The sequence below is a fragment of the Camellia sinensis genome, chromosome 15 (assembly GCF_055761805.1).
Source record: "Camellia sinensis isolate YWXY chromosome 15, ASM5576180v1, whole genome shotgun sequence".
Lineage (NCBI taxonomy): Eukaryota > Viridiplantae > Streptophyta > Magnoliopsida > Ericales > Theaceae > Camellia > Camellia sinensis.
Genome location: NC_138975.1, coordinates 119327960 through 119344588, shown reverse-complemented (window position 1 = coordinate 119344588; position 16629 = coordinate 119327960).

The following is a 16629-nucleotide window of genomic DNA, read 5'->3' as shown; positions in this document are numbered from 1 at the left end:
TGTGTCGCGTACCGTTTGACCAATCTGCTCCGTCTATCTGTCTCAAAGCCAACTGTGAGTAATAACATAGTAAAGCTATGTTCAACTCTATTTATTTTCTGTGTGATGAATTAAGATCTGTTTTCTGAAATGATATATTTTGTACAATGAATGATTGTCCAATTTCTGATATATACTCGTGACATCCTTAGCATCATGTGATATCTGTTGGCTATTACCCGGTATCGAAGGTTCCATCATGGAACTTAATATGTCTGCACTCTGTTACTTGTACCGGAGGCTCCATCATGGGGCTCAACGTATTTATTCTTTGTTACCTAGATCCGGGGGTTCCTTTATGAAACTGGTTATTCGTAACCCTCACGTGTCTGCATCTGTTCTATATCTACTCTGTAAATGCTAATGGATGTATCACGTATACTTAAGCATACCTCATGATTTCTGTATATGATCTGAACAAATTATGAATTTGATACGAAACTGAATTATAATTTATGAATCTGTACGGACTCATTCATTGAAACCCCTTTACTCAATTATTGTTCACTGAGCTTTCGTTCACAGTTTATATCATATATGTAGGTGAGCCGGCGCATGATCAGGGCCAGAGTTGACGGCCTTCATTCTGTTTTTGTCAACCAACCGTTGTGCCTCCCGAGGAGGTTCCAATCAAAGTTTAGTTACACGGTTGTTTTTGTACTTATGCTAGTCTCTGTCTGTTTTGTAAAGTCGAGTCTTGGGAATTTCACTTTTGTAAATGTTTTGTATATATTGATGTCCTTCGACCGACATGTTTGTGTATAGGCAACTTTTGAAATCTTCTGTCTCATGTATGTTATCACAGCTCATTAGACCTTGTCTATTTTGTAAAATTGTTTCCGCAGCCCTTTACTATGTGCTTATCTGTTAAGAGGCCTTTGGTAATCCACGAGTTATTGGCCAGTTACGATGCTAAACCTACAGGGGCGGGTTTGGGTCGCGACAATGGACCCGGATTATAATCAGTGGGAGATCACTAACTCCCTAATTATTGGTTGGTTGATACATTCTATGACCCCGAAGAATGGAGAGGGTTATCTATCTATGGACACTACACTGGATATTTGGGAGGCTGTGGCTATTACTTATTCCCGCAAAGGGAACTTCTCACAGGTGTTGGAGCTGCGCCACTCCATTGAGAGCTCTGTTCAGGGGGAGCAGACTGTTCTTCAGTACTTTACCTTCCTCACCAATAGTTGGAAATGCTTTGATCACCTGCAAGACTATTGTTGACGTCCCTGAACGTCCCGGGAGGATGAGTCCCGTTTTGTTCATTGGGCTCACTACAATTCAGGACTCAATGTCACGGTCCTGTATCTAATCTCGTAGAGTGCAATGCAAGACCGATGAATCATCAAAAAGTCCAAATCTGGCAAATCGTTTTTGAAAACATATTTTTTTGAAAGAAATGCCAAACATGGACTGCTTTTCCAGATACAGAGTCGCCACCTAAATATTTTATTTTGGGAAATTTAGGAAACCCTGACTCGTTGCCTAAGGCCACGTGTCCGTCATCACCAAAGTTGCCTCGGCTCGGGAACTTGGGTACGATTGGGGAAGGTCACTTCGTGAGCACCCCCGCTCGTCCGATCAAAGATCGGTCTCTACTAACCATGATATCAAGTTTTGAAAACATTATGCATTCTTATTCCGGTTATTAGCCTAGATTTACTATGTGATGCGCACAGCATACAAGTATAGGCTGGGTCGCCTGTATTGGAACGAAACATCTCATGCTTGTTTTGAAAACGGTTTGTTACTCGCAAGTAGGCTAAAATGTGGATTTTCCACCCTCAGGTGGGTTTAGAAAAAATGATGATTTGTCACTCTCAAGTGGGCTTAAAACTCACAATTGATGAATTGTTCCAATCCAAATAACCCAACCTTCACCCACAGGCATTCAGGCAAGTTATATCACATAAGCAATTAGCCTCATGGTAAGCATGCTATCATGGCAGTCACTCACACACATGCGGGGATGCTAAAGCATAAACACTTACCGAGTACTCCAAGCCAAAACAGAAACTAATTAGAAATTAATGCATGATCCTAACTATACAGAAATGTCTAATGCAACATATGCAAAAATGCAACTACAATAAGCTCGGCTATTCTAAGATGGCATATGATGATGCTACAGCTAACACATATTCAATTTGGAATTGAAATACAAATGCAGTTAGTATGATACGCCGAGCCCTAGTGCATGCAAGACAGATGAATGATGCAAACATGCAAGCATAAGTATGCTAATTTAAACATGCCCTAATCTAACCATCATAAGCTGGTAAATAAAAGGGAGAAAGACGTGGGGTTGGAAGACATACATCACACGCACGCACACTTATTACAATTGTGCCCTCGCTCGAAGGGTTCGAAAGAATAATACCGTCCGAATAAATAATTAAATATTACAAAATCCTAATTAATTAACAAATTAACTAGAAAAGCGGATAAACTAGCATGCAAGCTTATGGACCGCCTCAGCTCTGTTCCGAATGATGAAAGATGCATGCTTGAGTTGCTTGGCGCGGAAATCCATTGCGATGCCCCGATTCGCCTCTGTTTACACTTAATCCCAGAATGCTGTGCGAAGCTCCAGAAGGCTGTTGATTTCTGATTTGCTGCAACAGAGAGCAAGAAAGGGGCATGGCAAAGTATTTTCACATATGTATACATGACTACTCTTCAGAGAGTGTAGTCCTCGATCCTCATGCCACCAATCACGCATCTCGATCCATGATGGCCAAGGAGTCGAATCGCACGACTCGATGTGAAATGAATGCACATATAAACACAATAAGACCTAAACTCCATCATAGGTAATCCGGAATGTCGGCAACCGGGAATTGAGACACGTTCCGTCACTCAGAGTACGAAACGTCCCTCGTTTCCCGTGCTTGGACTAACTCCTATCCCAAACACGATGCAAATGAGATGGCATACACAATGCGACTAACATACATGCTGGCATACGCAATGCTATGAAATGGCATACACAATGCTCGATGTAACATGTCGTACATAATGCTATGGACCGAAAGGGCATACACAATGCACGATGGACTTACACCAACATGAGTGGACCTCAGCCACACTCACATCAGTGGCCATTAGATGAAAATGAGACAATCGAAACACATGCAAACATGCACGATGTAAGGGATCGATCCTAAGGCATCAAATGCCACTCTACCAAAGTATGGTAAAGGATGAAACATGGCATAAAATGACACATGATACAGCTCTTAAATGGCACAAAATATGGTCCCGAAACATACAAAAATGGCATATAATGCAAGCTAGAGGGCTCGGGTACCGAAACTAGTGAAGTGAGTTACACTAGAGGTACCCAAAGCAATGCACCAAAGGCAAAACCAACCCTAAACAGACCCTAGGCAGGTCTGAAACAGTGGGGAAATGGCCTAAAATGATGGCTCGGAATGCAATGGAATTGAGCTTATTCAATGTTCGGTAAATGAGGTATACAAGCCCGACTCTCAAACGCATTTAAAGAGATGAAAACATGGCAACATGGCATTCGTATAAGCTCTGAAATTTGATGAATAATAAGCTCAAAACATGAACACACCTCAGTATACGCATGGAATGGATCTCAAAACTCAAAGCTAAGCATGGACCTTGAACTACAAGCATACAAAACTAACATCATTCAACCTCAAGACCCAAAAACAGAGCTAGGGCAGTCCAAAATAAGCACATTATCAGTTTAAGGCATGGCCAAAATACGCTAGAATCAATGGCATATAAAGCATGCAAAGAAAGCTAGTGAACTATGAGTTATTCTACAACTATATGAAGCATATGAGGGCTCACCCAACCAGACAAAAACAGAAGTATTTCATGCCAAAATATGCCCAAATAACCACTGAAACTCAGTCAACACATGCAAGAATGATGAGCCCCTTTAGAAAGCCATGCAAGGGGTTGTTCTACACATACATGATAGACAAACAAAAGGGAAAAACCACCTCTGGAAATGAGTTATGACAGCCCTAAAACCCACCAAAAAGAGCTTGAAATTGGTCTAGGAAGCATGCAATGAAAGGTCCCTATGAAAGGCCTTGAATGGGATTGTTCTACACATGTATCATAGACATAAAATATGGTCAAAGAGGCTCCGGAAAGAGCTAAGGCAGACCTTGAAACTCACCAAATTGGGCCTAAAAAGTGACTTCACAACATGCAAGTAAAGGGCCCTTTGGAAGGCCAAAAAGGCCAACAAACAAGACAAGGAGAGAGGGGTCACCCCCCTCTGATTTTAGCTCTAAAAAATTTTAGTGGCTAAGAGGCCAAACCATGGCCGATGCAAATGCTCACATGCATAGCTCAAAACATGAGAAAATAAAGCATGAAAGGGGGTAGATGACCCCAAACAGCAAAGTGACCTTAAGAAAACATGTTTGTAAGCTCAAAAGAAAACTTTTTTCAGCTTATGTCGAAGTCCAAAAATGCTTGCAAATAAGGCTAAACTATAAAGCAAAATAATACAAAAATGGGGGAAATAGAGGCTTACCCTCAGCAACTTCTGGACCAAGAATGTGACTCCTCAAGCTCTGCAAATGACTTCCAAGATGCTTGAATGGATGGTGGAGGTGGTAGGCTATGAGGTGTAGTGTAAAATGGCCAAGAATAATGGGGTTTTGATGCTTGGAATGGAGAGTTATGGAGGAGGGTGTATGTATGCCTTAACCAAAGGATTCAACCTTTACAATGGAAACTCAGCCCCTCCTTTATAGAGGAGAGGCTCTAAAGCTTCTTAAGGAAACTAAAAGTATGGAGGATGGTCCAAATGCCTCCCAACTGGCATAGCTGGATTGCATTCAGAGAGAGCAAAAAGCAAGAAGCAGGCCGACCAGTTCAAGTGGCCGGCCGGCCACTCTCCCTGGTCCGCTGACCAGGGGTCACAAGGTTCAAGGAGAAATGTTGGCCGGCCGCCCCAGAAAGGTGGCCTCCCAGATGAGTGCAACACAGTTGTATGGTGGAAAACCAGAAAATGTGACCCAAGAGAGAGAAAAACCAGCTTTTTAGGAAGGTTCAAAAGGGTCAAGAAGAATTACTGGTCGGCCTACCCATATTGGTGGCCTCCCAAATGAGCACAACACAATGGTGGTATGAAAAACCACAAATTGTGGCTCAAAAGTGAGAAAAACCAGCTTTCTGTCAGAAAAACCGGCTTTAGGAGAGAGGAAAAGAAAAAACTGGTTTCCAAGGGAAAAAGGTGGCCTCCCACCATACTACCACCTCCCTAACAATGAAAATAGGGTCCCCACCAAAAAAAGACCAAGACGGATGCGAAACAAAGGTTCGGGGGCCAAAACGCGCAGTCCAGGGCCCCAAAAACAGGCTGTTAGGCACCGGTAGTGGCTTATGACCACAAAAGTGGTCTCCTGGGCCACAGTGTCCCTCTAAAGGGAGAAAATAAGGTGTGTGCCAAAAACCAGAGCAAACGGAGATAGTTAAGCAGTCCCGAACCGAGGCACACGGCCGACGGCTCCGAAAACCGGAAACTGGGCTCCAAACGAGAAAAATGGCCTACGACCACGAAACATAGCCTATGGCCATTGAGAGATGGTCTACGAGACCTCTCCTTCCCTTCGGGAAGAGAAAACAGAGAAAACAGGACGTGGTTCGCAAACCGAGGTAAAACACAAAAGAGCCCTGAAGTCCGGACGCAAGGCTCGCAGCCGAGACTCTGAAACCTCAGAACGAGCACAATATGCATCATCACCGAGTGCTTAATTGGTGACGTCTGAGTGTTAAGGTCAGTCAAAAATGGGGTGTCTACAGTTGCCCCTCTTTGACAGAACTCGGAAGTCATAATTGACGGGAGTAAATGTCAAAGCCTAGAGATGACCCATTTTTAACAAGGCCGAAGACTTAGACAAACAGGCAAGATAACAAAGATGTGCCCACAGGCATGCCCGCAGGCAGGGGGCAAGATGCAAAATGATATGCGCAAAGCCAGACGTAACTCATGATCATGCAAAGAAAGCTGTAACGAAGCATAACATGCAACAGTTTTAAGCAAGCATACACAAATCTAACTACATTACATGCAGAAAGGGTGTAAGAGGATTACTGCAATTCTCACTACGAATACAGTGCGCATATGTGATAGATACACAAAGCGAACGTGTGATAGATACACAAAATGAGTAAGCACGTATGATAGATACACAAAGGGTGAACACAAGGTGTGATAGATGCACTTAGTGAACAAAGTGTGATGGATGCACAAAAGGTGAACACAAAGTGTGATAGATGCACTTAGTGAACAAGTATGATGGATACATTAAAGGTGAACACGAAGTGTGATAGATGCACTAAGTGAACAAGTGTGATGGATACATAAAAGGTGAACACAAAGTGTGATAGATGCACTTAGTGAACAAGTATGATAGATACACTAAAGGTGAACACAAAGTATGATAGATGCACTTAGTGAACAAGTGTGATGGATACACAAAAGGTGAACACGATGTGTGATAGATGCACTATGTGAACAGGTGTGATGGATACACTAAAGGTGAACACAAAGTGTGATAGATGCCCTTAGTGAACAAGTGTGATAGATACACTAAAGGTAAACACGAAGTGTGATAGATGCACTAAGTGAATAGGTGTGATAGATACACAAAAGGTGAACGCAAGGTGTGATAGATGCACTATGTGAACAGGTGTGATGAATACACAAAAGGTAAACACGAAGTGTGATAGATGCACTATGTGAACAGGTGTGATGGATACACTAAAGGTGAACACAAAGTGTGATAGATGTACTTAGTGAACAAGTGTAATAGATACACTAAAGGTGAACACGAAGTGTGATAGATGCACTAAGTGAACAGGTGTGATAGATACACAAAAGGTGAACACAAAAGTATGATAAATGCACTATGTGAACAGGTGTGATGGATACACAAAAGGTGAACACAAAGTGTGATAGATGCACTTAGTGAACAAGTGTGATAGATACACTAAAGGTGAACACGAAGTGTGATAGATGCACTAAGTGAATGGTGTGATAGATACACAAAAGGTGGACACAAAGTGTAATAGATGCACTATGTGAACAAAGTATGATAGATACACTAAAGGTGGACACAAAGTGTGATAGATGTACTAAGTGAACAGGTCTGACAGATACACAAAAGGTAAACACAAAGTGTGATAGATGCACTAAGTGAACAGGTGTGATAGATACACAAAAGGTGGACACAAAGTGTGATAGATGCACTATGTGAACAGAGTATGATAGATACACTAAGGTGAATACGAAGTGTGATAGATGCACTAAGTGAACAAGTGTGATGGATACACAAAAGGTAAACACAAAGTGTGATAGATGCACTAAGTGAACAAGTGTGATAGATACACAAAAGATGGACACAAAGTGTGGTAGATGCACTATGTGAACAGAGTATGATAGATACACTAAAGGTGAACACGAAGTGTGATAGATGCACTAAGTGAACAAGTGTGATGGATATACAAAAGATAATGAAGTGTGATGGATACGCTAAGGTAAATGAAGTGAATATGTGTGTGATAGATACACAAAATAAGGATGTGTATGATAGATACAGAAAATGAGAATGTGTGTGATAGATACAAAAAATGAAAGAAGTGTGATTTGATACACTAAGTGAAGAGAGTGTGATTGATACACCAAATAAAGGAAGTGTGATTGATACACTAAGCGAATGAAGAAAGTGTGATAGACACACTAAGGGTGAATGAGGTGTGATTGATACACTAAATAAATGAAGTGTGATTGATACACTAAATAAATAATCTCAAACAGAACTTCTTTGAATGAATCGTACATACAATATCATGCATGAATGAGAAAGAAACTTGATAGGTACAATGCAATACAATGCATGATGTTTAAGGAACACAATAAACAAGCGTAGCGGCGCTTTAGAAAGCACCTCATGGGGTGAGCAGCGATGAACCGCTCTACTCTGACGGAGATCTCCCTTCGTGCTCTTCGAACACTTACCTTCAACTCACAGTGCAAAGGCTCTGAAATACTGACAAGGGTTCTTCACGTAGAACACTTTGGATGCTGCCTTTCTTCTTGATCATATTCACAACTTCCCCTATTCTCCAACGGGGTGACAGACTAGGTTAGTTCGGTATCCAGAATTGAGATGCATACACGCTATCTCAACCTATGGGGCTTCCATACAGATTTCAAGCCGAGGACACGCCTCTGGGTATTTAAACCAGACTTTAGTCTCGGAAATCCCGAACCTTTGCGTTCTAGGCAACAGCCATTCGAACTTTAGTTTCCACCGTCGCAGTTGGTCTCCTAGGAACTCATTGCGAACACAGCCAAGATGTCTCTGGCAGGGAATGGTACTTAGGGAGAGCACTTCTGATCGCCATTCTGGCATGAAGTAGACTTGATCTTGAGCTTAAGGTAGAGGCACACTCATACTTTGAAGCATTGGCAAGACCTGAAGAAGTACACACGGAATGCAATCTCGGAACTTACTGAAGTTAAAACAAACTCAGATGCTCGACATTTCCTCTTTTCTCTTGCTTTGCAGTTTGGAACCCATATAGCTTCAGATAGGTCCTGGTTTTACTGTTCTGACATGACCTAGGTTGAACCCTGCGGCTTTATAAAAGAACCAATCTTGTTTTGCACAGATGTGGAGAATGGCACGGCACTCTAAGCGTAAAACGATTTTATTTTTGAAATTGAGAGATGAGTTTTTGACTGGAGTATTGAGCCTACGACTGAACATAGCGCACTACGACTCAACAATGGAAAACAAAAGGTAAACAACCTAAACACATCGAGTAACACTCGAAACGACTCAAAACAAGAATCAAGATAAAACAAAAAGACACGACGCTCAGACGTGCTCAGGGAGCCTGTTTTTCTGGGTATTGTTTCCCACCCTTTCTCATTTGTGATTCTCATCTCACTCGGCCCTCAGGCTCTCCTTTTTTTTGTCTGAAAAAGCCCTTTTCCTCACTTTTCTCTCAGCGCACATCTCTCTATTCTTTAATCTCTCATTTTTTATCCCTTCCCTGGGTGGTGATGGATAAACAAGAAGTTGCGGGCTCTTGCCCCTAGCATTCTGCTAGATTCTCTTTCTTGTTCACAACAGTGAGTTTCTCCCACAGAGGGGTTGCAATGCGACCAGACGCGCAGCAGATCTGTAATTGACATCGGTTGACGATGCTCTGCTGGGGAGTTTGGACGTGATCAGATCTGTCCGGATGAGGGAATGGAATACCTTGATCCATTCCAGTTCATGCTTCGCACTTGGCTTGATACCTCGTTGTTTGGAGGACGAAAGAGCTTTCAACTCCTTTGTTGACAGTTTCAGCTGTGCCCTTTCTGGTAGGTGGAGTGCTCTTCTTGACAAGTATGTTGACAATGGGAAAAAGGCAGAATACCTGACCCAACTGTGCCCCTAGTTCAACATTTTGACCATTTTTTGTTTTGATTTTCTACTAAAACAATTTTGACCAACATGAGAGTTAGATTAACATACTTGTTCAATTTTTGATTTAAAATCATGCAAGTCAGGTTATGAGCACTGAAAAGTTTTCTTTTTTGGGTCCAAGAAATGGTCCAGTTTTGAAAAATGAAATAATTTTCAAGAAAATTAGTCAACCTCAGTAAAAATTCTCAAAAACTATTTTTGCAAACGGCCACTACTAGACGAGCACGAAACCTACTCTCGAGATGCACAACCTCAGATCCAAAACAATAGAAAACTGCCCCTTGTCTGAAAGGCACTGCATGGCAACAGAAAGTTGCCCCTTGTTTGAACAGCACCGCGGCGCATTGAATGGCAACGGAAAGTTGCCCCTTGTTTGAATGGCACCGTAGCACATTGTAGTCAGTCCTCAGAGTGACGAACAAGACCAAATTCTCGGATACAGAGAAGGCGAAGATGATCAAAACCATTACATGGGCACAATCGGATTTGAAGTGTTTTACGACTGGCCTTCAGAATGAAGTTGCCTACGTATCCCAAACATGGGAATCAAGCCTTGCGTAGTTCAGGTTAAGGTACACTCGAGTATTAACCTCTCCTTTTGCACTCTAACTTTTGCCAAGGCCGTCCTTCCTGGTTTTCAACCTTGCGAGCTCTGTTTTTCTTCTTTTCAATTCTTTTTGTTCTTTTCTTTTCTTTTACTTTGTTGTTTTTTTTTTTTTTCCTTTTCTTGCTCTAACTTTTGTCTGGGTCACCCTTCCGGGTTTTCAACCCAGCGAGCCTCTCAAGGGTAAAAGTGTAGCTTTGTCCACGTTGATTGGCTTGAGATCTCGAAGCCATCTGAATCTAGGAGAATGGCTGTTGTTCGCTGATGATGTAGAAGTCCATCCAATGGAGGGTGAATTTGCCCGTACTGTTGTGGAAAGGAACTTGGTTGTCCTTCAGCAATACTTTCTTCTTTCCTCCTTTCTGGGATTTGGCATTCTTGCCGATCTTCGTCTTTGACACTTCAAGCACCTCTGACATTTTGCCCCTAGTTCGAGGGGTGCTCCTGATCTAGCTTCACAAGCTTCTTGATCTGACTTTTCTTGCCCCTAGTTCGCGGGCTGCTTCAAATCTGGCCACGCAAGCCTCACATCATGATTGGCCTTGGAACATTCTGAATCCAAGTTCAAGGTTTTGAAATTAAGAGGGGTTGAGTCTCGAGGCTGAGAGCGATCCTAAGCTGCACAATCTCAAGACCGATTCCACACAGGTCTTCGCAGGACCGCGCAAAACATTTTTTGAAATCTTTTAAGAAAGCGACTAGTCGCTCGCGCTGAAGACAATGTAGAACCAATCTGGATCAAGCTAGGACCCTTCTCAGTACTCACATTAACAAGCATGATCTCATTCATTAAGGGCTTAGCATGCCTCTCTTTCTCTCCTCAAATTTTTGCAAAACCCGAGGAATTCCTTCCCCTTTGTTTTCACCGCAGTGTTAGAAAAAGTTTTGAAAAGCTTAGGTCAATACAATGATTTCAAGGCACAGAAGAGCAGGCAAAAAGTACTGCCGTTTCATTCAAAAAAAATTTGGCACAACTGGCGCAAGGCAGAAGTAAACACAAGCGTGTGAAAATCGCTGCTGTTTCATTCAGATCTATTGGCACAACTAGCTTCCTGGGTAGAAACAGACTCAAAAGAAAACAAAAAGACAAACACAAAACAAGCAAGTGATGTCCGAGGTAACACCCCCGAAATCACCCGACTCTAACAAAACAGGACTAACTCGATACAACAAGACAGACCCTTAATCAAAAAGACTGACTCAAAACAAAGAGACAAACTCAAAGCAAAACCACAGAACTGACTCAACACCCAAGTCAGAAGCTACAAAAACCATCATTTGCAAATGCTCAAAACAGTGCGTGCCACATGCCACATTTGGAGTAAACTGAGTGCCACCCACAGGTGGTTCATCCCCTGACCACATATTCGCACTATCCCCCAAGTTCACTGATCCAGTGGCGATAGACCTTGCTGAGCTGGTGCAGTGATGACCTTGTTATCAAACAGATCCTGTACATCATGGCGCAGACGAAAGCAACTGTCAGTGTCATGACCGGTTTGTTGATGGTAGGCGCAGTACTTAGTCTGGTCATGCTTTGGAGGGAGAGGATCAGGTAGAGGTCGTTCTTCTAACGGTTTTAGATATCCTTTCCAGAGTAAGGCCTCTAAAGCTTTTGACAAAGGCATATAAAGTGAGGTAAAAACCCTCTTGACTCGAGGCGGATATTTGGTTTTTTGTGAGCTACTTCCAAACGCACCGATGAACGGGGTAGCTATTTTTGATGCGATGGTGGTAACCATGCCTACTTCAGAAGATCTTGCAGCTGCATCACCACTGGTGGTCGCATTTGAACTGCGGGAAAACGCCTTCCTAGGCTGCTCTTTCTCCTGGTCAAGAAGGCCCTGCTTCATAGCGTCCTCGATCTGTACTCCCATCTCATGTAAGTCTGAAAAGGTGGGGAAGGGGAGAACGATCATTTTCTGCATAAGCTTGGGCTGGAGATTGCGCACAATCATCCGAATCTGATCTTTGTCAGTGGGCCTAGTGGTCATCATTGAGGCCTTGGCCCTTCACCGGGTTACGAAGTCAGAAAAACTCTCCTTAGGCTCCTGCCTAGTCATCTTGAGATCACGGGTTGTGACCTCGATCTGTGTACCAGTTTTGCGTCAAAAGCCACACCCAATTCTTCTCAACATCGTCTTCCAGTTTTGCGTACCAGATGGCCGCCACACCCAATAGGGTCCGACTGAATAAAGAAAGCTTCTGTAGTCTGGTGAGGCCCATCGGCCTTAATATGTCTGAAAACAGCCGTAAGTGCACCATGGGATTCCCGGACCCGTCAAAGCGGTCAATATGTGGCATTTTAAAGCGGTCTGGCAGCGTCACGGCCGCATCAGTATACCCATCCTCAATGTCTGGGATGGACTTGACGCCCTGAGATTTCTTGAACAGCTTTTCAAACTTGCTCACCTTCAATGCTGTGGGGTCCACCTCGGACTCAAAGGGAGAATCCGGTAGGTTGGTGGGTGTTTTGGATAATTGGGGTAAGATTGGGGGTGGAGCCGATCCTGTCAGAATGTCCGTATCTCCCTGGACATTTGGTGCCTCCTCGGGTGCTGGAACTCCTGGTGAGGGAGGGGCTTGGTGCGAAGCAGATGCTCCGATTTGCTGTTGTAGCTTGGTGATTAGCTCAGCCTGCTGGGCCATGATCGCAGCCTGCTGTTTAGCAAATTCCGTCTGGCGGGCAGCGTCTTGCTGCATGAGTTTCATACTTTCTTGGAGTTGACGCATCATTTCCTCCATCCTTGCCATGTTCTGCTGTTCCGGCTAACTGACTGGTATATCTATCTCTGTGATAAAAACTGAGGCCTCAGCCTGACTGTTCACTGGTGGGGTGGATAAGGGCCACTGATCTAGTAACTGCTGAACTGGTGATCTGTGCCTAACTGGCCCCTTTTACCCTGCCTCTGGCAAAGGAACACTGATTGCCCTTGAATTGAATCTCTGACCCAACAAAGTCTATCAACACAAGTCCAATGAATCCGGGGGATCTCAGAGTCTTTTGAAGCTATGGTTCCAAGACTACCCCTAGCAAAAGAGAAAACATGTAGCATCTCATCCTGATTTCACCAAAACAGATATGAGCAGCCGAATAACTATGCTCTCTACTGAATTCTGTCCAAGATTCTGCCTGTAAACTGATACCCCTAGGTCAAACTGATTCCCCACATACTGATGCCCCTAGGCCTGATACCCAGACTTGCAAACTGATATACACAACCCTGCAGAGACACACTCTGACAGCACATAGCAGGCAAATGAGAGCCAAAACACCCCTATGTTGGGGTAGGGTTTTCCTGTCCTATTTTGTCAGGAACTAGGGTTTCACTACACACACAGCGGTTTCAAACAACCTATGATCGGGTAAGCAACCTGTCCAAGCTTTGGAATGGTCACTATGGATTCCGAATATGCACTAGGTCGAATGGTCAAAAGGGTGCCCCAGTAAAACCAGGGTTTGTGTTCCCGTCGTGGCAGAGCTCGCAACCGGTCAGCCTTATGGCACGCTTCTCGAAGCGAGCCTCCGGCAAACCATTTAGGAATAGCATACGGCAAACATGGTGTCCTAGGCGCACCAATGCAAATGCAATGCAAAAAAACACACAAGTGTAGTCAAAACCAGATATCATGAGTTCGAGTCAAGTTCTCTAAGTCTCCAGCGGAGTCGCCAGAAACTGTTGACGTCCCCGAACGTCCCGGGAGGATGAGTCCCGTTTTGTTCATGGGCTCATTACAGTTTAGGACTCAATGTCACGGTCCTATATCTAATCTCGCAGAGTGCAATGCAAGACCGATGAATCATCAAAGAGTCCAAATCCGACAAATCGTTTTTGAAAACATATTTTTTTGAAAGAAATGCCAAACATGAACTGCTTTGCCAGATACATAGTCGCCACCTAAATATTTTATTTTGGAAAATTTAGGAAACCCTGACTCGTTGCCTAAGGCCACGTGTCCGTCATTACCAAAGTTGCCTTGCCTCGGGAACTTGGGTACGATTGGGGAAGGTCACTTCATGAGCACCCTCGTTCGCCCGATCAAAGATCAGCCTCTACAAACCATGATATCAAGTTTTGAAAACATTATGCATTCTTATTCCGGTTATTAGCCTAGATTTACTACGTGATGCACAAAACATACAAGTATAGACTGGGTCGCCTATATTGGAACAAAACATCTCATGTTTGTTTTGAAAACAGTTTGCTACTCGCAAGTAGGCTAAAATGTGGATTTGCCACCCTCAGGTGGGCTTAGAAAAAATGATGAGTTATCACTCTCAAGTGGGCTTAAAACTCACAATTGATGAATTGTTCCAATCCAAATAACCCAACCTTCACCCACAGGCATTCAGACAGGTTATATCACATAAGCAATTAGCCTCATGGTAAGCATGCTATCATGGCAGTCACTCACACACATGCGGGGATGCTAAAGCATAAACACTTACGGAGTACTCCAAGCCAAAACAGAAACTAGTTAGAAATCAATGCATGATCCTAACTATACAGAAATGCCTAATGCAGCATATGGAAAAATGCAACTACAATAGGCTCGGCTATTCTAAGATGGCATATGATGATGCTACATCTAACGCGTATTCAATTTGGAATTGAAATACAAATGCAGTTAGTATGATACGCCGAGCCCTAGTGCATGCAAGATAGATGAATGATGCAAACATGTAAGCATAAGTATGCTAATTGAAACATGCCCTAATCTAACTATCATAAGCTGGTAAATAAAAGGGAGAAAGACGTAGGGTTGGAAGACATACAACACACGCACGCACACTTATTACAATTAAGCCCTCGCTCGGAGGGTCCGAAAGAATAATACAGTCCGAATAAATAATTAAATATTACAAAACCCTAATTAATTAACAAATTAACTAGGAAAGCGGATAAACTAGCATGCAAGCTTATGGACCACCTCAGCTCTGTTCCGAATGATAAAAGATGCATGCTTGAGTTGCTTGGCACGGAAATCCATTGCGATGCCCCGATTTGCCTCTGTTTACACTTAATCCCGGAATGCTGTGCGAAGCTCCAGAAGGCTGTTGATTTCTGATTTGCTGCAACAAAGAGCAAGAAAGGGGCATGGCAAAATATTTTCACATATGTATGCATGACTACTCTTAGGGAGTGTAGTCCTTGATCCTCGTGCCATCAATCTCGCATCTCGATGCATGATGGCCGAGGAGTCGAATCGCACGACTCGATATGAAATGAATGCACATATAAACACAACAAGACCTAAACTCCATCATGGGTAATCCGGAGTGTCGGCGACCGGGAATTGAGACACGTTCCGTCACTCGGAGTACGAAACGTCCCTCGTTTCCCGTGCTTGGACTAACTCCTATCCCAAACACGATGCAAATGAGATGGCATACACAATGCGACTAACATACAACCTAGCATATGCAATGCTATGAAATGGCATACACAATGCTCGATGTAACATGACATACACAATGCTATGGACCGAAATGGCATACACAATGCACGATGGACTTACACCAACATGGGTGGACCTCAGCCACACTCACATCAGTGGCCATTAGATGAAAATGAGACAATCGAAACACAAGCAAACATGCACGATGCAAGGGATCGATCCTAAGGCATCAAATGCCACTCTACCAAAGCATGGTAAAGGATGAAACATGGCATAAAATGACACATGATACAGCTCTGAAATGGCACAAAATATGGTCTCGAAACATGCAAATATGGTATACAATGCAAGCTAAGGAGCCCGGGTACCAAAACTAGTGAAGTGCATTACACTAGAGGTACCCAAAGCAATGCACCAAAGGCAAAACCAACCCCAAACAGACCCTAGGCAGGTCTGAAATAGTGGAAAAATGGCCTAAAATGATGGCTCGGAATGCAACGGAATGGAGCTCATTCAATGGTCGGTAAATGAGGTATACAAGCCCGACTCTCAAATGCATTTAAAGAGATGAAAACATGGCAACATGGCATTCATATAAGCTCTGAAATTTGATGAATAATAGGCTCAAAATATGAACACACCTCAGTATACGCATGGAATGGATCTCAAAACTCAAAGCTAAGCATGGACCTTGAACTACAAACATGCAAAACTAACATCATTCAACCTCAAGACCCAAAAAAAGAGCTAGGGCAGTCCAAAATAAGCACATTATCAGTTTAAGACATGGCCAAAATACGCTAGAATCAATGGCCTATAAAGCTTGCAAAGAAAGCTAGTGAACCATGAGTTGTTCTACAACTATATGAAGCATATGTGGGCTCACCCAACCAGCCAAAAACAAAAGTATTTCATGTCAAAATATGCCCAAATAACCACCGAAACTCAGTCAACACATGCAAGAATGATGAGCCCCTTTGGAAAGCCATGCAAGGGGTTGTTCTACACATACATGATAGACAAACAAAAGGGAAAAACCACCTCCAGAAATGAGTTATGAAAGCCCTAAAACCCACCAAAAAGAGCCTGAAA